Source organism: Nyctereutes procyonoides, unplaced genomic scaffold, assembly GCF_905146905.1.
Source record: "Nyctereutes procyonoides isolate TBG_1078 unplaced genomic scaffold, NYPRO_anot_genome, whole genome shotgun sequence".
Lineage (NCBI taxonomy): Eukaryota > Metazoa > Chordata > Mammalia > Carnivora > Canidae > Nyctereutes > Nyctereutes procyonoides.
In genome coordinates this window covers 21,177,221-21,203,799 of record NW_026575042.1, presented here as the reverse complement: position 1 = coordinate 21,203,799, position 26,579 = coordinate 21,177,221, and positions in this window count along the sequence as shown.

The following is a 26,579-nucleotide window of genomic DNA, read 5'->3' as shown; positions in this document are numbered from 1 at the left end:
AAAAACAAAAAAGAAGGTAAAAAACATACTTCTAACACGTGGGTCAAAGAAGAAGTCTCAAAAAAGCTTTTTTAAATAATTTGAACTAAATGAAAATGAAAATACAACTCATCCAATTTTGTAGAATGCAGTGGAGACATTCTTAGAAGGAAATTATAGCATTAAATGCATACAGTAGAGGATAAGTATATAAAAGTAATCATCTAAGCTGCCACCACTAGAGAAATAACAGTAATATAAACTTAAAGCAAACAGTTAAGGCACACCTGGGTGGCTCAGTCAGTTAAGCATCTTCTTTTGGTTCAGGTCATGCTCCCAGGGTCCTGGGATTGAGTACCATGTTGAGCAGGCAGCCTGCTTTTCTGTCTCCCTCTGCCCTTCCTCCCTGTTCATGTTTTCTCTTGCTATCTCTCTCTCTCTCTCTCTCTCTCTCTCTTTCTCTCAAATAAATAAATATATTTTTTAAAAGCAAGCAGTTAAAATGATAAAAATGGCAAAGAAATCAATAAAATTTAAAATCAGAAAATAGAGAAAAGCAGTAAAATAAAAAACTTGTTCTTTGAAAAGATTAATAATTTTAGGCAAACCAAGAAATAAAGACAAAAGACACATTACTAAAAGCAGAAATGAAAAAGACACCATTATTTCTTACCCCATGGACATTAAAGGGATAACAAAGAATATATCTGAATAATTCTATGCTTGCAAATGTAATAACTTAGATGAGGGGACCAGTTCTCTAAAAGACACAAGTTTACTGAAACACAAATTGATATAGATAATCTGAAGAGCCTATATTTACTAAATAAATTAAATACAGGCATCCCGGGTGGCTCAGCAGTTTAGTGCTGCCTTCAGCCCAGAGTGTGATCCTGGACACCCAGGATCCAGTCCCACATCAGGTTCCCTGCATGGAGCCTGCTTCTCTCTCTGCCTGTGTCTCTGCCTCTCTTTCTCTCTGTGTCTCTCATGAATAAATAAATAAAATCTTAAAAAAAAATCTAAAATTAAATACAGTGAATAACTTTCCAAAAAATAAAGCACTAGGCCCACATGGTTTCCCTGGTGAATTGCATTAAATACATAAGAAGAAATGATGCCAATTCTCTACAGTCTCTTCCAAAAAAACAGTGTCAACACTTCCTAACTCATAACAAAATCAAATAAAGACACTACAAGAATGCAATACTATGGATCAGTATCTCTCACAAATATAGATATAAAAAAACCTCAACAAAATATTAGCAAATCAAATCCAACAATGTATTTAAGGAAATTAAACACCATGACCAAAATATGCAAGACTGGTTCAACATATGAAAATTAATTAGTGTAATTAATCATGTTAATTGGCCAAAGAAGAAAAATTACATGATCATATCATTAAATGCAGAAAAACATTTTACAAAATCTAACACCAAATATCTACAAAAGCTTATGCCTAACATCATACTTAATAGTAAGAAAACACTTTCCTCCTAATATCAGGAATAAAGCAAAGATGTCCCCTTTCACCACTACTTTTCAACATCATACTAGATGTCCTAGCTAATAAAATAAGAAGAGAAAATAAAACAAGATGTTAAACTTAAATTTACCATTTGACCCAGAAATTCCACTTAGGTATCTACCCAGGAGAAATAAATATATGTCCACATAAAGGACTGTATTCAATGTTCTAGATTTATTATTTAAAATAGCCCACAATTGGAAATGTTCTAAATATCCATGATCTAGAAAAAAAACTAAATACAATGTGATACATTTGTGCAATGGAATACTATTCAACAATAACAAAGTACTGATACATGCTACCACATGGATAACATAAAAAAAAATATCCAAACTAAGAAGTCAGATACAAAAGACAACTTACGTTACATTAGAAAAAGGTAAACCCAAAAGTTACCTGGAGTCAGGAGTGTAATGGGAATTGAATGCAAATGGGCATGACAGATATTTGGGGGGTAATAGAAAAAAATATTCTAAAGCCATATTCTGGTGATATTTGCACAACTCCATAGACTTACTAAGAATTACTAAATTGTACATTTAAAAATGGATGAACTTTATGGTATGTAAATTATACTTCACTAAATTCAATAAATAATGCAAATAATAATAATGTATGACCTGCCTGAGCACTGATTCATCATCCCATCTATACACAAAATGTGTTCATATTCATTCGATTCTTGCTTTCTTCCCTCCAAACATAGACGGTGTGTTCTACCTCCTTGTTTATGGTAATCTCCCACCTGTACCCATGATATATCTCCTCCCACTCTATTTGAGATTCCCCACTACAGTTTTTTTCCTGATTCTTCTCTATCTTCAACTTCTTTTTTTTAAGATTTTATTTGTTCATGAGAGACACAGAAAGAGAGGCAGACACACAGGCAGAGGGAGGAGAAGCAGGCTCCTTGCAGGGAGCCTGATGTGGTACTCAATCCCAGGAATCCGAGATCATGCCCTGAGTGAAAGGCAGATGCTCAACCCTGAGCCACCCAGGCATCCCATCTTCAATCTATTGGTACCCTGTGTATTAACATATATTAAGCTCATTTCCCCAATAACTTAAGAAAGGTAAATAAAATCTTTTATTTTCTTGAACATGTCCTTAGTCTATCTCCTTCCTAAACTCTTCTTGCTGCCTACATCCTTCTATCTTCCATTCCTTCTTTAACTCACCGAAATATACTTTCACCCATCCCTGTATTCGCACCTTTGTCATATAACTTTGTAACATCCTATTGCTCTGATATACAAGCTGTCTATGAGATGTTAGAAAATGTGACAGACACAGAAGCTAGAAAGCACATATAAAAATGGCCTTGCAGTCAGCCCCAGTGGCTTAGCAGTTTAGCGCCGCCTTCAGCACAGGGTGTGATCTTGGAGACCTGGGATCGAGTCCCACGTCAGGCTACCAGCATGGAGCCTGCTTCTCCCTCTGCCTCTCTCTCTGTAACTCTAATAAATAAATAATACTTTTTTAAAAAAAAAAGAATGGCCTTGCAAGCTGTTGCACTTCTCCCATTGTCCTGAGAATAAGCACATGGTAGCTATTAGAGAAGAAAACCATGTAGTACAGAGCTAAGACTCTAGTTGTTTCAGCCAAAAGTGTTCTAAATCAGCTATCAGACAGAGAAACACAGAGAAGGAGGCTAGCTCTGACAAGTTTCAGAGATGTTAATAAATAATCTCATAATTGCATGCCACTAAAGTTTTTTTGTTGTTTGTTACATACCTTTAGAATGGCAATGGATAACTGATATAACTATCCCTCTTATAGTGGAAATGAGCAAATCTGTGTTTGCTTACAGACTCTGACCTTCATATTGGTAAACAACTCTAGCCAAATGTCCCAAACACATCTCAAACCAACATAAATAAAACTGAATTATAATCTTTCCCATTTAATAAGACATCTAATAAGACTAAAGCAGTTGTGTGGAAAGGGTGTGTGTGTGTGTGTGTGTGTCTGTGTGCACGTGTGTGTGTCCTGGCATTTACTGGAATTTGCCTTTCCCAAAATGTCATCTCTAACAACTCAAAAATATGCAATATGTTTCCTCTACTTGTCTGGGCAAGGGATAATTTAAAATTAAAAAATACTGCAAAAGAATATAATTGTTGTGCAAATTCCTACCACAAATTAGATATGGAGTTGAAAAAAATGATCAATTTTCTTAGCACTAGAGGGAGGGAGGGGCAAGATGGCGGAAGAGCAGGGTCCCCAAATCACCTGTCCCCACCAAATTACCTAGATAACCTTCAATCCATCCTGAAAATCTACGAATTCGGCCTGAGATGTAAAGAGAGACCAGCTGGAACGCTACAGTGAGGAGAGTTCACGCTTCTATCAAGGTAGGAAGACGGGGAAAAAGAGATAAAGACACAAAAGGCCTCCGAGGGGGAGGGGCCCCATGAGGAGCCGGGCTGAGGCCGGGGCGAGTGTCCCCAGGACAGGAGAGCCCCGTCCCGGAGGAGCAGGAGCTGCACCAACCTTCCCGGACGGGAGGAAAGGGGCCCGCAGGGAGTTGGAGCAGGACCCAGGAGGGCGGGGATGCCCTCGGGCTCCCGGGGACACTAACAGACACCTGCGCCCCGGGAGAGTGCGCCAAGCTCCCTAAGGGCTGCAGCGCGCACGGCGGGGCCGGAGCAGCTCGGAGGGGCTCGGGCGGCGGCTCCGCGGAGGGGGCTGCGGGGCGGGAGCGCGAATCCAGCAGCGCAGGCCCCGGAGCACAGGGCGCCGGGACACAGCCCAGGATCCGGCCTCCCCGGGACAGGCAGAGGCCGGGAGGGCCCAGGACAGCAAGGACGCTCCTGCCCCGAGCTGAGCAGATCAGCGGCCCCGCCCCGGAGCCTCCAGGCCCTGCGGACGGAGAGCCGAGAGCCCCGAGCCCCGAGCCCCGTAGTTCCTGCGGAGGCTGAATCCAGGCTTCCAGAGTTGCCATAGCAACTGCGGCTGTTCCTCCTGGGGCCCCACGGGGTAAACAACCCCCGCTGAGCCCTGCAGCAGGCAGGGGCAGAGCAGCTCCCCCAAGTGCTAACACCTGAAAATCAGCACAGCAGGCCCCTCCCCCAGAAGACCAGCTAGACGGACCAGTGATACTCCCCCGTGTTCCAATACAACTTGTTTTTGGCCACTCTGCACTGAGCAAAATGACTAGAAGGAAAACCTCACCTCAAAAGAAAGAATCAGAAACAGCCCTCTCTCCCGCAGAGTTACAAAATCTGGATTACAATTCAATGTCAGAAAGCCAGTTCAGAAGCACTATTATACAGCTACTGGTGGCTCTAGAAAAAAGCATTAAGGACTCACGAGACTTCATGACTGCAGAATTTAGATCCAATCAGGCAGAAATTAAAAATCAATTGAATGAGATGCAATCCAAACTAGAAGTCCTAACGACGAGGGTTAACGAGGTGGAAGAACGAGTGAGTGACACAGAAGACAAGTTAATGGCAAAGAGGGAAACTGAGGAAAAAAGAGACAATTAAGGGACCATGAAGACAGATTAAGGGAAATAAATGACAGTCTAAGGAAGAAAAACCTACGCTTAATTGGGGTTCCCGAGGGCGCCGAAAGGGCCAGAGGGCCAGAATATGTATTTGAACAAATCCTAGCTGAAAACTTTCCCAATCTGGGAAGGGAAACAGGCATTCAGATCCAGGAAATAGAGAGATCCCCCCTAAAATCAATAAAAACCGTTCAACACCTCGACATTTAATAGTGAAGCTTGCAAATTCCAAAGATAAAGAGAAGATCCTTAAAGCAGCAAGAGACAAGAAGTCCCTGACTTTCATGGGGAGGAATATTAGGGTAACAGCAGACCTCTCCACAGAGACCTGGCAGGCCAGAAAGGGCTGGCAGGATATATTCAGGGTCCTAAATGAGAAGAACATGCAACCAAGAATACTTTATCCATCAAGGCTCTCATTCAAAATAGAAGGAGAGATAAAGAGCTTCCAAGACAGGCAGGAACTGAAAGAATATGTGACCTCCAAACCAGCTCTGCAAGAAATTTTAAGGGGGACTCTTAAAACTCCCCTTTAAGAAGAAGTTCAGTGGAACAATCCACAAAAACAAGGACTAAATAGATATCATGATGACACTAAACTCATATCTGTCAATAGTAACTCTGAACGTGAATGGGCTTAATGACCCCATCAAAAGGCGCAGGGTTTCAGACTGGATAAAAAAGCAGGACCCATCTATTTGCTGTCTACAAGAGACTCATTTTAGACAGAAGGACACCTACAACCTGAAAATAAAAGGTTGGAGAACCATTTACCATTCAAATGGTTCTCAAAATATACCCTAAAAACTATAGAACACTTCTGAAGGAAATTGAGGAAGACACAAAGAGATGGAAAAATATTCCATGCTCATGGATTGGCAGAATTAATATTGTGAAAATGTCAATGTTACCCAGGGCAATTTACACGTATAATGCAATCCCTATCAAAATACCATGGACTTTCTTCAGAGACTTAGAACAAATTATTTTAAGATTTGTGTGGAATCAGAAAAGACCCCAAACAGCCAGGGGAATTTTAAAAAAGAAAACCATATCTGGGGGCATCACAATGCCAGATTTCAGGTTGTACTACAAAGCTGTGTTCATCAAGACAGTGTGGTACTGGCACAAAAACAGACACATAGATCAATGGAACAGAACAGAGAACCCAGAAGTGGACCCTGAACTTTATGGTCAACTAATATACGATAAAGGAGGAAAGACGATCCACTGGAAGAAAGACAGTCTCTTCAATAAATGGTGCTGGGAAAATTGGACATCCACATGCAGAAGAATGAAACTGGACCACTCTCTTGCACCATACACAAAGATAAACTCAAAATAGATGAAAGATCTAAATGTGAGACAAGATTCCATCAAAATCCCAGAGGAGAACTCAGGCAACACCCTTTTTGAACTTGGCCACAGTAACCGGAGAAGGACAAACAGTGTATGTTCTCATTCATTTGGGGAATATGAATAATAGTGAAAGGGAATATAAGGGAAGGGAGAAGAAATGTGTGAGAAATATCAGAAAGGGAGACAGAACATAAAGACTTCTAACTCTGGGAAATGAACTAGGGGTGGTGGAGGGGGAGGAGGGCGGGGGGTGGGGGTGAATGGGTGACGGGCACTGAGGGGGGACACTTGACGGGATGAGCACTGGGTGTTACTCTGTATGTTGGTAAATTGAACACCAATAAAAATTAATTTATAAAAAAATTTTCTTAGCACTAATACTTGTTTCTAAAATTTTAATTTAAAAAAATTGACAAGTTTCATGATTTTATGTTTCCAAAGACTAATGTTTGGGGGGAATTCTGATGGTTTTAAAAATCTTTTTTTACCCTTGGATACACTAGGAAAAATTAATTTTGAAAAAGATTAATGAAATGGCTACCAAGGTTGCATACAGGCTGAAGGTGACAATGAGAAAATAATGTATTTTTCAAGCAACATAAAACATGTATAGGAAAGCAATAAGGCAAAGCAAAATGAATTAAAATGTGTTATACCCCTGTTTGAAAATGTTCAAAGAATGATAGCAGAAGAATTTGAACCTTCTCATGGAAACAAATAGAAAGTATCAACAGTCTAGAAGATGATAAAAGACAAGCAAGAGAAAAAGCTATTTAGAAAGTTAGATCTGAAAAGGAAAACTCACCAAATCCTTCTGACAGAAAAAATGTTGAATGTTGGTTTTTCCAAAGCAACAGATTCATCTTATTAAAAACTTTGAGATAAATGTAGTGTATACAGCATAAGGACTATTAGTTATGTCTTTTTGCATAGTCTTAATGAGCCAAACGATGTGGTCTAAATAAACCATATGTTTTATTGGAGTTCTTGTTGTCTTTTTTTAAAGATTTTTGTTTATTTATTTATTCATGAGAGACACACAGAGAGAGAGGCAGAGACATAGGCAGAGGGAGAAGTAGGCTCCCCACAGAGAGCCTGATGTGGGACTCAATCCCAGGACTCCAGGACGCTCAACCGCTGAGCCACCCAGGCGTCCCAGAGTTCTTGTTGTCTTTTATTTTTTTTTCTTGTTGTCTTTTAAAGAAACTTCTAAACAATGGTTTTGTACATAGAAATACTGCTCTGAAAAAAGGTATCAGTTAAGGAGTCAGCACAGCATAAAAGTTGGAATTTAAAAGACCTGGTTTTGAAGCTTGTTTCCACCAGTTCCTAATTGTTTGGCCATGATAAGTTTCTTAACCTGGGCTTTGGTTCTTTCTCTCCCAAATGAATTTTAAAACACTCAATGTTCTTATAAGTATTAAATCAGATAAAGTGTATAAAGCATTTAACACAGTGCTTAGCAAAACAAGAACTTAATAAATGCTAGCTGGTACTATTGTTTTACTTGTATTAATACTATTACTACTCAAACTCCCCAAAATAGTTTAAGATTGTGATCTGTGGTGAACATCCTTTATTTGTAGTCATCCAATAACATTTGAACTCCCTCTCCAAACTATGATAGTACCCACATTGCAAATACAGCCCCTTTTACTTTGGTATCCAAAATATAATATTTCCCAAGACTCCTTGCAGTTATGATGTAAACATACAGCCTACATCCCACCAATCAGATGAGAGCCAAGATTCATAAATGTACTTAAACTATGATAGGAAACAAGCTGTGAACAAGGAGCACATTTTGATGATGCAGAACCTGATTTTGAAATCAGCAGAAAGAGAGAGATTCTAGCATTGATAATTGCAGGCAGATAGTTCCCAATTCCTGACAGACACAGTGTGTATCTAGGTTGGCCAGAGGTAACAGCTCCCTTGTTGCAGTGGTGTTGTTCTGGAAGCTGTACCTGAAAGTTTTCCTCAAGGAGTATAAAAAAGCTGGATATAGACTTTTGGCTACCTGATATCCCTTTAAAAATCTCTTTACGGTGAAACTAGCTGGAGTAGATTCTGTTGTCTGTCAGAATCCTGACTCATAGTAGTCCCAACTTGGAACTAAGTTCACATAAAATTCTGTTTTGTTTGGCATCTATGGATGGCAGTAAGGAAAGCTCAATAGGTGACTATTTGCATGAAGATCCTATTCTAGGAAAGACTACAGCCACAGGGAATAAAGAGAACCCAGAGTCACAGCTATGATACAAAAGAAACCCCTCAGTGTTACAGGGGATGGAAATTTATGAACAAAGTACAGAATGCCAGTAACTCAGAAGATCTCCCAGCCCAGCCTCTGCTTCCATGTATGAGTCCTAGAAGAGAAGCTTTGAGGAAATACTAAAAGTGTTCTTTCACAAATTCTATTTAAGATATTGAGGACAAAAAGTCATATAGCTTTGTGGTCTATATGACAGAGGTCAGCACTAGTGGAAAATGAGGCACTCTTTCTCACTTGGAGATTTCTCCGGAGAATAAAACAGCTATAGCAGATTTAAAGGCAGGTCAGAACAGGCTCCTCATGGACCAGAAAAAGAAGAGAGGGGGATATTGCACTCATGGTTGAGAGCATCACGGGGTTATGGTTCTGTAGAGTTAGAACTGCAGTTTCACACCACCCCTGCATGGCTTGAAGGCATCAGAGCACTTTCTAAAAAAAATTTTTTTCAGGGGACCCAAACAGGATTGAAAAATAGATACATTATTATTGCAATCAAGAGAACTGGTCATAAGCACACACTTTTTGGGATACAGTTCTGCATATGAAGCAGAGAAGCAATAGGTATAAATACTTATATCTTGTTAGAGTATCACTTTCCTCCCTTCCCATGGCTCGATTTTGTCCTTTAGCTGGTAGGTCATGAGAAAACATAGGTTGTATTTGGAGAGGGTGTTTTAAACAAACTATAGCTTTCATCCCCTATGACTCTCAGAAATGAAGTCTGTCATGGTTTCATAGAAGATATTGCTTCTTCATCCATATAGTCCCTCTAGGTTCTAGGCTGGGAGGTTGCCTTTGTACAAGGTTTTATGGAGAACTGAAACAGTAGCTCAAAGTCTACTGGAATACCTCATGAGGTGTAGAGACTTACTGTTCTTTTTCAACCCCTCATTTATACATCCCACGTGAAGAGTTGGAGTGGGTCAGTTCACCTGTATATGGCAATATGGAAGACATTAACAGACAGTTTGAATAGTCAGGTCAAAAGAACTCATTCTAACCATATGATCCACCTTTGGTTTAGTGCCTAATCCCTTTTCTAATCAATACTGGCCAGGATAGGTGTACTAATTTTCAATCTACAAGGTATAAGCAATAGCAACTTGAAAGGAAGTATAGATTAGGATCACAAAGCAACAAGGGTATAGCAGCACATGGAATTGCACAGTCATCTTCAAGGTCTGCCAAGTGCAACACTCATCCAGGAGAATTAGAAATGGGTATAGCAGCTGTCTCTCTGTGAACTAAATAGTACTTTTTGACATTTTGCCAATGACCCTTGGAAAAATCTTGTGTTCTCCTCACTCATTAGTATAGTCGATCAGAGATCATTTCTTTTGAGAAATATACAAATGAATTGTAATATTTTAAAGTAGAACTTTCCAACCTCCCCAGAATGTTAATAATCCCATATATATTATTTTCAAAAAGTCTCCATATTCAACTAACCCCCAACATGAAATGCTGAAGTCCAAAGAGACTGACACTCTGTCTAGAAAAAAAGAAGGACATAATATATTGTGGCTGAGCACTAAAATATGAGGTGACTTCTGAAGACCCAAGCCTGGGATTGTAATATGAGAATACAATCATTATTCTGTAACAGAGGGCACAAAAAGAGTCATCAAGCTTCCTGTGAAAACAAAATTCTAAATACCGCAGTATATTGTGCCAACTTCTGCAAAGAAACTTTTTAATTTTGGCTGAAATATACCACTGAGTTGCTGAATAAGTTTCTAGTAGCTAAGAGAAAAAAGACAGGAAGCCAATCAAAAATGTATTGCCTGTCATCTGTGTGTTCTGCATAGACAATGTTCTATAACTTGGATGGCATACTTAGGGATACTTAAGCAGATGGTGACATGAGTTAGTTTTCTTAAGACTCATAAAAGGGAAGAGAAGAAAGTCATTGCCTATTTATTAGGACAATGCTATAGCTGTTAAAACACAAAGAAAATAATGATTCAAACACAACAGTTGTTAATTTGCTTACAACAAGTCTAAAATAAGAGAGACTGTGATAGGGAAAAGCTTCTGGTTTCTGAAATGCATCATAAAACCCTGATAAGAATACCCAATTCCCAGTCCCTTAGGGCTGTTTCATCATACTGACTTTTCCCTGCACTGGAGTTGTATCCTGAGCAAAGTCTTGCCAGGATATGAAGTGGAAAATCCCCCATTGTGTTATTTCATTTTGATTAGGCCCACAATAATCTGACATTGAGTGATGATTTTTTTCTAATAATGTTTTAAAAGCACTTAATTTCAAAAAATCAAAAGTCACTCTGGATCTGAAGAAATAATCAAAATATTTAACAAGTTATTCAACATGGGCACTGAGTGAGATGCCAGATAATTACAAAAGAAGCTAGCCACAATTCTGAACCAATTCATAGCAGCTGATATCAACCCTGCTCTATGTTCATATCAGGGGGAGGGTGCAGAAACTCCCTAGGTACCTATGAGGTCAGGCTATAGGACTATATCTGGAATCTGAGGATGGGATCTAAGGTAAAGAACCAATCATATCAGCCAGATGCATCTGTAATCATTATGTAGGTCTTCTAAGCCAAAAGCCTCTATAAGCCCCCAGTTCCTGAAGTTTGAATAGAAATGTTGCAGTATTTGGAGCTTCTTACTCAGAAATTATGTACCTAGTCCTCAAGAACCTCTGTGGAGTTCAACATCTTGATAGAAAAGAAAAGGAAGCATATTTTATGTAGTAGATATTATCATTGGGGTCAGAACTGATTTACTTCATACCTGGGATTTAAAAAAAATGGACCCCCATATAGGCCCAACTTGTTTAGCAGTTATGGAAATCAGGACCATAGGGAACCAAGCCCAAAAAAATTATATGAACATCCCAGTGAAATTATTGTCCCTTTTTGTTCTCTCTATAAAGTGCTTTTTCTGACATAATGAGAACTAATGAAAGAACATGTCAAGCCTACGCTGCATTTTCCTGGAATAGTAGACAACATCAGTGCTCTACTTAGATGCCCTCTTATCTCTATTATACCATTTTCAGGCACCCCCACCTTCAGATTTACAATGTTTTCAATAGGCAAAACCTGAAGCTCTATGGTGGAAGACACTGCCCTCAGGCTACTATATCCACTTTACCTACAGACACAGGATAAGTGTTCAGGACTTCATGGTTACCTGGATCAGACTTTAGCCAGTGACTGACATGTATGGGAGTTATTCTCTTGCCTAATTACCTTGCCTTGGCTTGTGACAACTCTAAGGTATATCTTATACCCCATCATATCATGTAAGTATGAAGGCACAGACACTGTAGAATTTTGTCCTGAGGACTTACCCTTTCCTAGCTTCTTCCTCTTTCTGTCCGAAGCCCCCATCTTTTTTTAAATTCCCCATTAGACACATCTACAACAAATCACCTGTACACAAAAACCCTATCCTATATTTTGCTTATGCAAGGAAACCTGACCTAAAATGTTGGGATTCGAAAGGAAAGAACTACAAGTGAAGTAGCTAATAGTCATAGATTCAGCAGAAACTTTGGAGATTCATGGCAGCTTTGAGGAGTCATCAGTGCCAAATTCTATATTATCCCTTAGAAACATATTGAAAATTACTTAGAATTTATTCTGTACCAAGAAAGGATATTCTCTTGGCCTAGTTTCCTCCATTCTTTCTCTCTCCCCTTAAAGTATCTACTAAACATGAAATCTTCCATTTGAAGCAAAACCAAGATAAATGTGTCTCCTTTACTTTCTAATGAAAAGAACTGAGAAGCTGCACAAGATAAATATAAGGTCCAATAAGGCCTTAAGCAAGTACATTTAATTACTTACTGGGTTAATAGAGGGAAGAAAGGCCATATATATAACAAAAACCAAGATATTATCCAAAAATAATTTATATTTGTTTTAGTTAAGCAGGTTAATTTTCCCATTTGTCTTTGCTTTAGGCAAATATCCAGGTAAGATTTCCTTCCCTGAGTACACATTAGCTAGGGCTAAGAAGAATATAGCTAGGAACATACTACACAGTAAAGGTCTGAGGATATAATTTACCATACTAAGTGGATTAAACAGGTTTTTTTCATGCGGATTAGTAAGAATTGATCCAGCAATTTAAGCACTAGAAATAAAGATATTTCTCATTAGATTAGAATTTGGTTAGGACTACTTCATAATTCCAGGAGCAGAGAAATGACTTAGTGACTCTAGATACCCAATACATCCCCTTCCAATCAAGAATTGCTAAGAAGAGGAATGGAAGTTTCCAGAGAGCAGCTTGATAGTTATTCCATCAGAAAAAATTTAAAAGATAGTACTAGACTACAAATGAGAAATCTGACATATATTTCTTGGGTAAAAAAATTGGTAGTAATTTTTAAAAGGTTAATGAGAAAATATTTTGCATGACTTACTGTGGTCAAGTTATTTTGTTTAGATGACATTTTGGCTTATGATACAACACTGAAGTTGAAATTAGATTCTCCATAGTGGATATCGTTAAGTTAAAGACTGTCATTTTTAAACTCAATTACAAGACTGGAAAACTATTTAAGAAAATAATTGATTTAGCATACTTAATTAGTAATAAAAGAATCTTTGGATGAAAGTAGGCTACCAGCAGGATAGAGGTGGCTGAGTCTTGTTAATTTTAAGAAATTCAGATGTCAACATATTGCTTTTTTTATAGTCAGGAAGCAAACTCAAACTTTGAAAAGCTAAAAATTTTCAGAAAAAAAGGCAGGAACAAATTTTCAGGGAGAAGAATTATTGAATAAATAAATTACTTTGTATTTACAATAATATTAAATAAAATAACCCTGTATCTTTATTTTATAATCTTTACTTTGACAGAGCATTCCAGTGAGAATGTATTTGCACTTAATAAGTAGGTCATTGTTTTTACAATGCTTACTTCTTTGTGAAAAGTCTAGTACCATTGACCCTGGCACAGTGAAATCATCTTTGAGGAAGACACAATCACACAAGAGATACATAGTATCACCTGTGGAGATTTTTCACCTTATCCTTTCCTACCCCAGGATGCCAGAATTCTGAATCATCACTTTCTCAGAGTGAGAATCATTATCTTACTGACTCACTATTACTGAAGGAGGTAAGGTGTATTTCTCTGACATATTGGATGGATAAAAGTTGAGAAACACAGAAAAAAATCAATATATTAAAAACTCAGTCCTTATATAAAAAATGAAATAGACTGAAAAAATGGTCAGTCCTTGATATTGTTTTACACAGGAATTCAAGTCCTGAGCACCTTCTATGTGCTAAGAATTCTTCAGGGTGATAGGATGTAGGTGCTAAGCAAAAGAAAAAAGATCTCTGCTTTCCTGAAAAGCTCTACAGCCCATTGTTTTTATTATATTTTTATTTATCAAATCTACATATGCTATGTGTATGTGCCATACACTGGTCTATAAAAATAATACTTCCCTTAATCTTCATAACATATCAGGTAGACATTAAAAATTTTTCCATTTTATAGATAGGGGAACTAAATCACAGCTTATAAGTGGTAGAGCCAGAATTCAAACATAATCACTTTTTTCTGAATTTGTGTTAACTACCATGTTATATTTCACCTAGTGGGATAAGCAGCAATAAATAAGTTCACAAATATGCAATTTATATATGAAGGAAAAGAACAATCTTCTCCATCTCCTAAGGGTTTGACCAGAAAGCAGAACCAGTAGGAGATATATAGTCTCTGACTATATCTGAGGCTGGAGCTTGAAGTTTACACAAAAGTCAGACAGGAGGGAAAGATGAAGATCAGGCTGGAATCCCACAAGGACAGAGTGAAACCCATGTCCATTCTTGTTGCCTCTGACCTTGATGATAAGAGAGAATCTTGTAAAAGCAGGACTCTTGCTGGCTGTGTCACATGCACCTGGCCCAGCTGCTGCTTCACATCAAGAAAGCAAGTGAGCAGGTCAGGAGCAACAACATATATACTGCAAAATGGTGGCAATCTCCTTTGCAGTCTCCTGCTCTGGAGAGAGAATTTCCTTTACAGCTCCCTTCATGAGAAACATACTAGAAAGGGAATTCTTATACCACACAAAGCCAGTGCATGTGTTCTGAAAGGGAAGAGTGAGATAAGGCTGGGCAAAAATAATGGTAAGCAGATTTACTGACCTTAAAGAATCTAAAATCAAGTGAGGAAGACAGACATGAAGAAATAATGTGTGATAAATGGCAAGATGAGTGTAACAAGATCTGCTGGGAACACTTGTAACTAGGAGAATTAGAAGGTCAGCAGAGGAATTGGTGAAGAAATTACTTTTAAACTAGAACTCAAAAAATGATCAGAAATTAGTTGTTGGGGGAGGAGAAAGACAGAGGTTAAGAGAGAAGAATAAGGAAGTTTTCCAGTACAGGAGATGTGCAGAGGCCAGGAAACTAGAAGAGCATGGCTGGAAGCAGAGCTGAAAGATCAGACTCAAGAAATATGCTGGTGCCAACATTATGCAAATATATAATATTTAACCTCATTTCCAGGATTATCATTCCATTGCCTCTTCATTGTGAGATTTTTAGAGGTAGGAACTCTGCCTCTCACTTTTGTATCACCAAACATTTAACATTAGGAATATAATAGGCATTTAGGAAATGTTAAATGAGTAAATGAATTAGTCAGTCAATGGATCCTTAAGATTTATCATACATGTACAGCATGCTCCAAAATAACTTTTACAGGTTGAAAAGATATCAGTGCAATTTATTTTGAATATATATATTAATATAGCTTTTCCCAAGAGGTTTCTATTACAGGTCTGTAAAATTAAAAAGTCATGAGAAATCATGTGTAAGGGTAAGGGGTTAATATTCAGAATATATAAAGAACTCCTACACTCAACAATAAAAAATCTAACAACCCAAATTAAAAGTGTACAAAACATTTGAATAGACATTTCTCCAAATAAGATACATAGTCAATAAGCACATTTTTAAAATGCTCAATATAAAAAAATGCTCAATATTATTAACCATTAGGAAATGTAAATCAGAAGCACAATGAGATATCACTCCATATTCATTAGGATGGCTGTTATTTAAAAAATAAGAATAAAAAATAACAAGTTTTGGCAAGAATGTTGAAAAATTGAAACTGTGCATTGCTGGTGAAAATGTAAAGTAGTGTAGCTACTACAGAAATATGATAATTCCTCAAAGAATTAAACATAGAATTATCCTATGATCCAACAATTCCACTTCTGGATATATACCCCAAAAGAATGGAAAGCAGTGTCTCAACGATATATTTGTACATAGCAGCATTATTTATGGTAATCTAAAGTGGGAAACAACCCAAGAGTCTATTGATGGATAAACACATAAAATATGGTATATGCATACAAAATACAGTATTATGCAACCTTAAAAAAAAAGAAATGAAATTCTGACACATGCCATACTTGAATGAACTTGAAGACATTGTGGTAAGTGAAATATGCCAAACACAAAAGGACAAACATTGAATGATTCCACTTATATGAGGTAACTAGAGTAGTGACATTCGTGGGAACACAAAACAGAATTGTAATTTCCAGAGGCTAGAAGAGAGCAGAAATGGGAGTTCTTATTTAGCAGGTACAAAGGATAAGTTTGAGAAGATGAAAAGTTCTAGAGATTATGGTGGTGAAGGTTGCATAGAATAATATACTTAATGCCAGAGAACTGCACACTTAAAAATGGCTAAAATGGCAAATTTTCTGTTATATATATTTTACCACAATACTAAAAATGTTCTAAAGATATGTGTCCTTGAAGGCATTTCCTTCAAAAGCAATTAAAATCATTAGAATGCATTGTTTTCTGTAATAATGTCATCTTTAATACACAGTTTTCTCCTAAGTTAAACTATCATTCGGGAGAGGTGAAATAAACACATTAAGAGTTATCAAAGAAAAATTGCACCAGATGGATGGAGTTAAACAGGCAAAGAAGACTTCAAGATTATTGTAATAGGTGAGAAAAATTGAACTCAACTCCACTGAAACAAAAAGCAGGAAGAATTTCAAGTGCTGGGGTGAGCTTGTCGGAAAGTACTGGGAGTTAGTTAGTCAAGAGGCTGGTCATTGTAATTAGGTCATCTGTCTTTGGTAATTGGTTATGGAAGTTAGGCTCCTATCCTTCCACAAAATCTGGGAGACCGGGCCAGTTGCTCTTTTTTATTGAAGTACAGTTGACATACAGTGTTAGACTAGTTTCAGATATAAAACACGGGATTTTGATGACTCTATACATTATGCTATGCTCACCCCAAGTGTAGAGGTTACTATCTTTCTTGATGATTACATTTCAGATGGGATGGCTCCCATCCTGGGTGGTAAAACTGGAGACCAGGAGAAGAATAACACCTCAAAGGAGTAGAGAAGGAATTTGAAATGACAACTTTTCCAAAGTAAATGCTCTTTGAAAAAGAAGATGGATGGGGACTAGAGTCTGAAAGAAGCCTGTCTTAAGTTTTTCAAGCTGAGAGAAATGTTGAGGCTAACTTCACTAGAGTAAAAAGAAAAACAAAAACGACTGTCACCACTACTCTCAATTTATAAAAGCTATTTTAAAAAGCTATTAAGCACATATTTTAGCACGAATATAATTGAACCAGGAAGGGTGGGATGGAAAGCAAGAAAAAAATGCTGAATAAAGAAACTGGTAAGCATATTAGTAAGTTAAAATAAGCACTGAGTATAAACAATGCTTGTAATAACAATTAAAATTGGAGAGAATTTACAAATGAGATGGTGCAGAGTGAGAGGGAATCTTAAGGAGACTCTGTGCTGAACATAGAGCCCAACATGGGGCTCAATTTCACAACCCTGAGATCACTACCTAAGCCAAAACAGAGTCAGGAGCTTAACCAAATATGCCCCCAAAGGACCCCCAAACAGAAAAGTTTTAAACAATAACTTCCCCCCCAAAAAAAACAAAACAAAACAAAACAAAAAAAAAAACAATAACTTCCCCATTAGATCTAAATACTATGGGAGGGAAATGTAGCCCCACACCCACTCTATCAGCAAGAGCCTAGTTGGGAGTCCAGACTTCTACTCTTGCTCAACTATAATGACTGTGTCCATCTCTCCTCCAGGGTGATATCAAAGAAGGAAAGTAGGAAGCCAGGACTTTCATCTCAGTCCATCAAGCAGTATGCCCATGTGCAAGAATCTTGCCCCTATTTTAACAATGAGAAAAATCCAAATAAACTACAAAACTATAACTTCTCTTAGATATCTTAAAGAATGGAGGTTGCCAGGAAACCACATAGCCAGTGGTAAACTGTAAACAGTGATGGCACCAATAAAACACAAACAACTCAATTTGTTATTTGGAAGGGAAAAAAATGTAACTGCAAAAAGTACACATCAAACATCATATAAAATTGTGTAATTATGAAATATTTCCTTATGGTATTAGGAACAATATTCAACATTGTTCTAGAAATCCTAATCAGCAAAATTAGGCAAGAAAACAAATTAAAATATATAAAAATTATAAAGGAAGAAGCACTACTATTATCTATATGATATAATTATGTCCTTGGAACATTTAAAAAATTCTAAAGATAAATTAAGAAGAAATTTACCAAGGTGGGGTAATAAAAATTTATAAACAAAAATCAATTGTATTTATTCTTTTTTTTTTTTTTTTTTTTTAAGAGTGAGAGAAAATTCAATTGGGGAGCAGAGAGAAAGAGAGAGAATCTTAAGCAGGCTCCATGCCCAGCACAGGGCCCAATTCAGAAGTCAGTTTCACAATTCTGAGGTCATGACCTGAGCTGAAACCAAGAGTCAGACACTTAACCAACTAAGCCACCCAGGCATCCTTCAGTTGTTTTTCTATGTATCAAATTAGAACTTAGATTTAAGTAAGTTTTAATGTTTTATTTATAACAGAAAATATTAAATATCTAAGAATAATCCTAACAAGATGTGTGAGAATTTTTCAAAGTAAACCAAAAAACTTTACTGAGAAACATTAAAGAAAAAAAATTCATGTTGCTGGTTTGGGAGATTCAAATATTTAGTCTCCAAATTTATTTATAAATTCAAGAGAATCTCCATTAAATTCTCCATGTATTTTGTGGAACCAAACAAGCTGACTCTAAAATTTATATAGAGATAAAAAGGGCCACAGCTAGCCAACACACTTTTTGGCTAAACAAGATAAGAAATCTTGTTCTTCAAGTTATCAAAGCCTGTTATAAAAAGCTACAGTGATTAAGCCAGTGCATTACTGTTCAGGGATAGTCAATAGACCAGTGGAACATAGTAGATTGCTGAAAAATAGACCTATATTTATTTGGACCCTTGTAATATGGTAGGGATGGCTCTGAAGATTGTTAGGAAAAGAATAACCTTTTCAATAAATGTGAAAAACTGAACTACAACTTTTAGAAGACATTATAGGACAATACTTTCCTGTCATTTTGATAGGCTAAACAACACTTAAAGAGCACTGACCATAAGCAAAAAGATAAATTTACTTACATTTTAATTAAGAACTACCCAAAGACATCATAAAAGGAGTAAAAAGTCAAGGGATACAGCAAGAGAATGTTTATAGCACATACAGCCAATGAACTTGCACTTAGAATACATGAAGAATTAAAAAATAGGAAAAAATAGACAATTAGATTTTAAAATGAGCAAAACACTTGAATAGGCATTTTACATACACACACACACACACACACACACCCAGATTCCAAAAGAAAGGAAACACAAATGACCAATAAACATATTTAAAGGGTGATTCACCTAATTAACAATCAAGAAAATTCAAATTTAGGAACAACAAGATATCCTTATTCATATAATATTAAAATTAAGGATAACCAAAAAAGTGGTAAAGTTGTAGAATAAAAGAAATTCATAAGTTGGTAAAAATACTATAAATTAGTGCAAGCATTTGGGAAAACACTTAGACATTATCTAGAAAAATTGAGATCACAAATACCCTATGACTCCACAATTCCACTCATCCTAAAATATAAATATATTGTAGAGAAACTCATACATACATGCCAGGATACATATATATAAATACATATAGAAACATTATTTTTATTAACCAAAAGTAGAAACAACCCAATTTCCCAGCATCCACAGAATGAATCTAGAAGAGTAAAATATTCATACAGAGGAAAGATTGGGAAGCCAAAGGAGAGGAAAATAGAGTCAGACTACAGGGTACATTCTTAACAGGGATGAGAATTGATTCTTGAGAGGTGAAAAAAAAATCCTACTCTTTTTATGTTTAAAGCACATATATATATATATTCATACAATATATTAACAGATATGTAGTATATCTATTGGCATTAAAATTCCATGTTGGTGAGGGAGGGTTGAGAGGTTGGTTAAGAAAAAAATATCTAAGAAAGCTCCTTAGGGAAGTGATTATAGAAAATGGTTGGAGGATATTAGACTAGGTAATGAACAGAGCAGAGTGGGGATAAGGGTCTGCACAGTATGAATTATCCAAGAATACTTTCATTCATGACAATTGAAACAGAGGAGGATGAAAGGCAGAAGAGGTATGTCATAGCAGTCACTTAGATACCAAATAGGTAACTAGTTCAAATTATAGTTCTAAGCCTTTAACTGCAAGTTTTAGAATCTCCCCACAGGATAGTTTCTCCAGTAGCTTACTGAGCTATGTGTGATGCTCTAGGGGTGGGGCTTACTCACAGGAGGCAGAAGATGATAGGATGATCTTAGAATGACTGGCATCTCCACAATGAGGCAACCAACTTAGATGATAATCACTAAGTGCTTTGAACTAGTACTGGATCCAATAGGAAGGATTCATTTTAAAAAGAATTCTAGGAGTAACAATGAATGCAGGATTGCATCCTCCAGTTGGTATCCTTGAAAGTGAAGAAGTGCTTTGAACTAGTACTGGATCCAATAGGAGGGATTCATTTTATAAAGAATTCTAGGAGTAACAATGAATGCAGGATTGCATCCTCCAGTTGGTATCCTTGAAAGTGAAGAATAGCACAACTAAAGTTGGTTAAAGATTTAATTACCTAGTCAAAATAATAATGGGTAATAGACAACCAGAACAGTCATTACAATAAAAGTCAGTGGGAAATATATTTAAAGAAGGGCTCAGAAGAAAAAATGTTGAATAAAGCTCACAGTAATATAAAACTGTGAGCTGAAAAAAACAGTGAATAAAACAATAGGCTTCAAGCTAGAAAGATTTTTGGGAATAATGAAGCTCATAGCAGTTAAGTGAGTTGGTTTGGTCATGAAGCTGGGTGCCAATGTGGGGCTGAACCTGTTAGGTCTTCTAATTAGTGCTTCTCCCAGCAAACTGTAGTAGCATCACAAAGCACATCAGTTGTCATTTTTTGCCTTAGAGTGATTAGTTAAAAAAAAAAAAGTTTTCCTTATTTTTTAATTCTTATGTTGAACTTGTATCTGCAAATTAACTCAAAGAAGCTAATTTAAAATAACCTTTCAAAGAATAACTGAGAATTATTATATTAAGTGGTAAGTGCATCAAGAGCTTTGAGACTATACCTACAACTCTCACTATAAAAAAAATATCACTCTGGACCAATAGTTATTATAAAACTATTCATAATAAAATATGTAGTATCACATTCTATTGCCTCAAAATTTGAACTCAGAAAAAATAAACTCAGTTAAAACTTTAACAAGTGACTAAAAAGATTGTTCTTTGAATAAAACGGTATGTGATTATTCTTCCAAATAATTTACATAGATTAGAGGCAAATGTATTGTTATTCATTAAAGAAAGAAGAAGGAATATTTAGTGGCATGGATCCTTAAAATATAAACCAGTGCAGAACTGCAGTATCTGTGAATTAGAAACTCAAATCAGAGTTGATAAAGTACTTATGCTGAAACTTGATGAGCCCAAGAAGAGAAGTAAAGGATGCAGAAGTAAAATGCATTCTTGAGGGGAAATGGAAAGAAGGAAAAATTTTCAAGAGTCATTCTTCCCGATTGACAATGCTGTTACAGCATCTTGCTGATGCTGGAACATAAAGTAAAAATGGCACATAACAGCAGATGGGACATTTCTAGTATCATGTCCAGACTCATCAATTTATTATGCTGTTTCATAAGAAAAGACAGTGTTGATCATAGAAGTCAGCACTGAAGAAAATCCTCAAGACATAGAATCAGTAAGTCCACTGGGAATACAGCAGGCTCCTGCCTTTAGGCAGGTGCAGTCTTCCTGATTCCTTTTATGTGTGAGATAGAGGCCTCGTGGCCTGTCCAAAATGCCACAGGTAACATTATATATCATTATCATCAAGAGAAGTGGAGGCTGTAGACTTGCTTTGTGGAGATTACTAAACCTCATAAAAATTGCTATTGAGAACTTTTTGCCTACAATAAAAAAAATCATCAAGAATTTACTAAATCAACACTTGCCCTCAAGCATATCTTGAGCTAGTTACCTGTCGATTTGTCACATGTGGAAAAGTGAAATCTAATGCCAAGAAGAGATTACTGATTATATGGACACTCAGGCATCTACCATTGTCAACAATCCTTTACGGACAGTATGTTGAAAGTGAATCCTTAAAACACTGTTGTACTTGGTGTGTTTTAAAAAAGAAAAAGGCTTGCTAATAACAAAGTAACTAAATACCAAATTTTTGTTGCTTCTTTGTGTAAATTCCCAAGATAAATTACCTCAGAATATTCGCAAGCAGTAAGATATTAAGAAAAGACCTATGATCAATATTATTGCCTTTTGTTAATCTCTAATAATAAGTAAATTTATTTGAGTAAAAACTGTACACAAGGACCAAAAGACCTCAGTAATTGGATTGTCTCAATCAGGGAATACTCTGCTTTATTAAATTTCTGATGGACTTAGATTTGAATATAAACCCTTTCCAGGTGCTGGATAATTATATACAGCCCTTTGAGTGAACATACATTTGAAGTCACCACTATAAATGTCAAATATCACAGTGTTGTTTCTTAGGCATAAAACATAAAAACAATCCAAACTCTTCTCCTGGACTCTACTATGTGGTTACCAAACCTCTGATCTTAGTTTATTTTCTATTTACCCCTTCCAGTTAAAATCAAATGTAAAAATGATTGCCACTGAGAGGCTTTCAGTTAGTTGAACTTTTTCTATATTCTGTCTGCTTTAAAATGTTAAAATATGACTTAGAAATCAAAATGCAGTACATCTACCAAAAAATAAATAAAAATTGCAGATTTGCCCTTTACCAACTGTTTACTCATGCATGCTTATCTGATTGTCATAATTACATTGAGAAATAAAGAAAGGAATAAAGCCCAGGTAGCTCAGTGGGTTAGCACCGCCTTCAGCTGGGGTGTGATCCTGGAGATCCGGGGTCGAGTCCCATGTTGGGCTCCCTGCATGGAGCCTGCTTCTTCCTCTGCTTGCATCTCTGAGCCTCTCTCTCTCTCTCTGTGTCTCATGAATAAATAAACAAAATCTTTAAAAAAGAGAGAGAGAGAAAAAAAAATAAAGAAAGATGTTCCTACAATGAAAATGGAAACTCAAAAGGTTGATGTCATCCCTGACTCTCCTTTTCCCTCACAGTTCCTATCCAATCTGTTCATAATTCCTTCTTCCTCCACTCTCAAAAGGAATCTCCGATACAACCAGTTCTTACCACTTCCGTAGGCAGGCATCTCTCACCCGGATTACGATAGCCTCAAAAAGGTGTCTCTGTTTCAAGTTACTTCTCAAGTCAACAACTACAGTGATCATTTTAAAATGTGAACCAGATCTTGCTACTCTTCTGCCACAAACCCTTCAATGGATCCCATTTCCCTGGGATAAAATCTGAATGAAGCCCTTAGTATGCCCTACAAAACCGTTTCCCCTAGTCCTCTGTATCCCTTGCACTTCACCTTCTATTTCTCCTTTGCTCACCTTGCTAGAGACACCCTAGTCTGTATACTATTCTTCAAACACACAAGACCTGTTCCCGCTTTGAATTGGGGGCTTTACCCTCTGCTGAAAACACTCTTATCTCTGATATCCCCATGGCTTCCTCCCTTACCCCTTGAAATCAGATCAGTTTTCACTTCTTGATGAGACCCTCCCTGATCACCTATTTAAAACTGCAGTTTTCCTCAGACTTCAGATCCCTCTTTTCTTGAGTCCCTTTGCTTTTATTTGTTTTTTTAACCATAATGCTTAGGATTTACCTAAGCTCAAATCTCCTACCCTTGACCCCCTGTTAGAAAGAAATTAATGAAAGCAGGGATTTCTATCACTAAAGCATCTCAAGTGCCTAAAACAGTTGCTGAAACACACAGGGTTCTCAATAAAAATCTGCTAAATAAAAAAGTGGAAACATATATGTGAGGTGCTCAACAGCATTTTTTTCTTCATTGTTGCTGTTGTTTGTTTTGTTGTCTTAGCTAATTGGGTTAGTTAGAATGGCACTGTTGTAATCTGGGAGCTTCTTTACTTAAGATGAGTTATAACACTTGGCGAGCCAAAAAATGACTGAGAAAAGTAAAAAAAAAAAAAAAAAATACAGTTCCTGAAATGGTCTGCAGAATGTAAACAATTTAGGATTTTTACTGTGTGAAATATGGTACTGAACTTTGTCATGAAAGCATCAGAAAGAGTCTCCATCTGTCCCATACAGCAATGTTAGAATGACGGAGTGAAATGCAAATTGGGAGATTTGGAGATTTCATGAAATTTAAAAGCCAGGAAAAGATAGGGAATCGCTTGATGCCCAAAACACATTGCTCATCATGTGCCCAGATAATATGCAGAGATATTTCTCATCAGATGGTCTCTGGTATCTCCTGTGTTAACAGAGAACCCCAGGGTCACATTTATGGGGGGATGGCCCCTGGGAACTATAATAAAGCATTAGGAAATGTGGGCCAATTATATCCATTCCCATTCGAGACTGACAAGGCACTCCCATTATTATTATGCCCCCACAAACAAAAACAAAAACAGAAACAAGAAAAGAAGGAAATACTAGGATTGTATTCCTATAAAGGACTCAAGACACTGCATTATAATTAATATGGGAGAACCACATTTACAGTCTCTCCAACTCCTGTCTCCTGAAAACATTTAAACAGAATTTTCCAATACGTTCCCTGTATTGATTTTTTTTTCCCTTGAAGCTCAATAAGAAAAATGATCATTTGGCTGATGGAAAAATGTGACCATCTTAAATCACCTTTCTTACTAAAATAATGCTTATGATCAAAAGGTTGCCTTTAATGTCTAGACAATACTGTAAAATGAATTTCAGTACTGGCAATAAGCAATCCTGCAGATATTCACTTAAAGGTACACTGACCCATGGGAACCCTGGGTGGCTCAGTGGTTTAGCGCCTGCCCTAGGCCCAGGGCACAATCCTGGAGTCCCGCAATAGAGTCCTATGTCGGGCTGCCGGCATGGAGCCTGCATCTCCCTCTGCCTATGTCTCTGCCTCTCTCTCTCTCTCTCTCTCTGTCTACCATGAATAAATAAAATCTTAAAAAAATAAAAAAGATACACTGACCCAATGGAATTGACTTGATTTAAGCAGACATGCTATATAGAAATCATATTTGTAAAGGAATCAGTAGGAATAAAATTAGTTAACCATTCACTTGATTTTAGCCAACTACATAAAGATTTACTCCAGAACTTAAGTATGTCTTAAAGAAGGTACAGCCTTTGAAATTCCATTTGTGCACAATACTGTCTAGCCTTAAAATCTGGCTAATATAATCCATAATTAGAAAATGTGCCAGACTATTGGAAAAATGAAACATCTGCCTAGACCTAGTCAATTTTTTTACTCCATATTCTTCAAGCAAAAGATATTTTCAAGTTCCACAAAATAATATTTTTAGGAAAAACAGCAATATACCTTGTTCACAGAAAGTTAACTTTCTGTCATAGGAAAAGCATATAGTTATTTTTTAAGATTTTATTTATTTATTCATGAAGGATACAGGGAGGCTATGCCTCTCTCCAGAGTCCATAGAGACATAGGCAAGGGAAGAAGCAGGCTCCCCAAGGGATCCCAGACCCCGGGATCATGATCTGAGCTGAAGGCAGACACTCAACCTCTGAGCCACCCAGGTGTCCCAGGATTATAATTTCTTTGAAAGTTATTCTCATTTGACTTTTCCTCTCTTTTCCCTCTGCTGTCAGCCCTCAGAGACTGCTATCCCTTTTTTTTAAGATTATTTATTTATTTATTCATAGAGGCAGAGAGAGAGAGAGAGAGAGAGAGAGAGAGAGAGAGGCAGAGACACAGGCAGAGGGAGAAGCAGGGCTCCATGCAGGGAGCCTGACGTGGGACTCGATCCTGCGTCTCCAGGATCACACCCCAGGCTGCAGGAGGCGCTAAACCACTGCACCACGGGGGTTGCCCGAGACTGCTATCTCTCATAGGATCATGAAAATGCCTTCCTAAAACTTCTCATCCCCAACCTCCTAACTCCAACACACCTGATTGATTAGCTTCCAGGTCAATCTATCTAGTAATACGTACCATTAGGAATATGATTTCCCCCTAGCAAAACCTTTGGGAAACTCCCAGTTACATACCAAATAAAACTGAAACTTCTGAATCTGATATTAAAGGCTCTCTATACTCTGAGCAAGTTGTTTTGTCTGTCTGATCTCCCGGGATTCATGGACATACATCCTATATTTCAGCAATTCTGGCCTATTCACTCTTCTGCCTTATTGGGGGAGAGCACATAAAAGAGTGAAACAGAAACACAATAGGGGGGAGCTATTCTGGGTAAGGTGCAGATGTTTAAATTCAGCAGCTATTTACCACTAATTCTCCCTCCAGAAAGAAAAATTCCATTTTCTCTACAGTCTGGTTTCTTTTTTGTCTTAGAGAACTGTGACATGTCTGTTAAAGATCAGGGTCCTAATAATAGGTG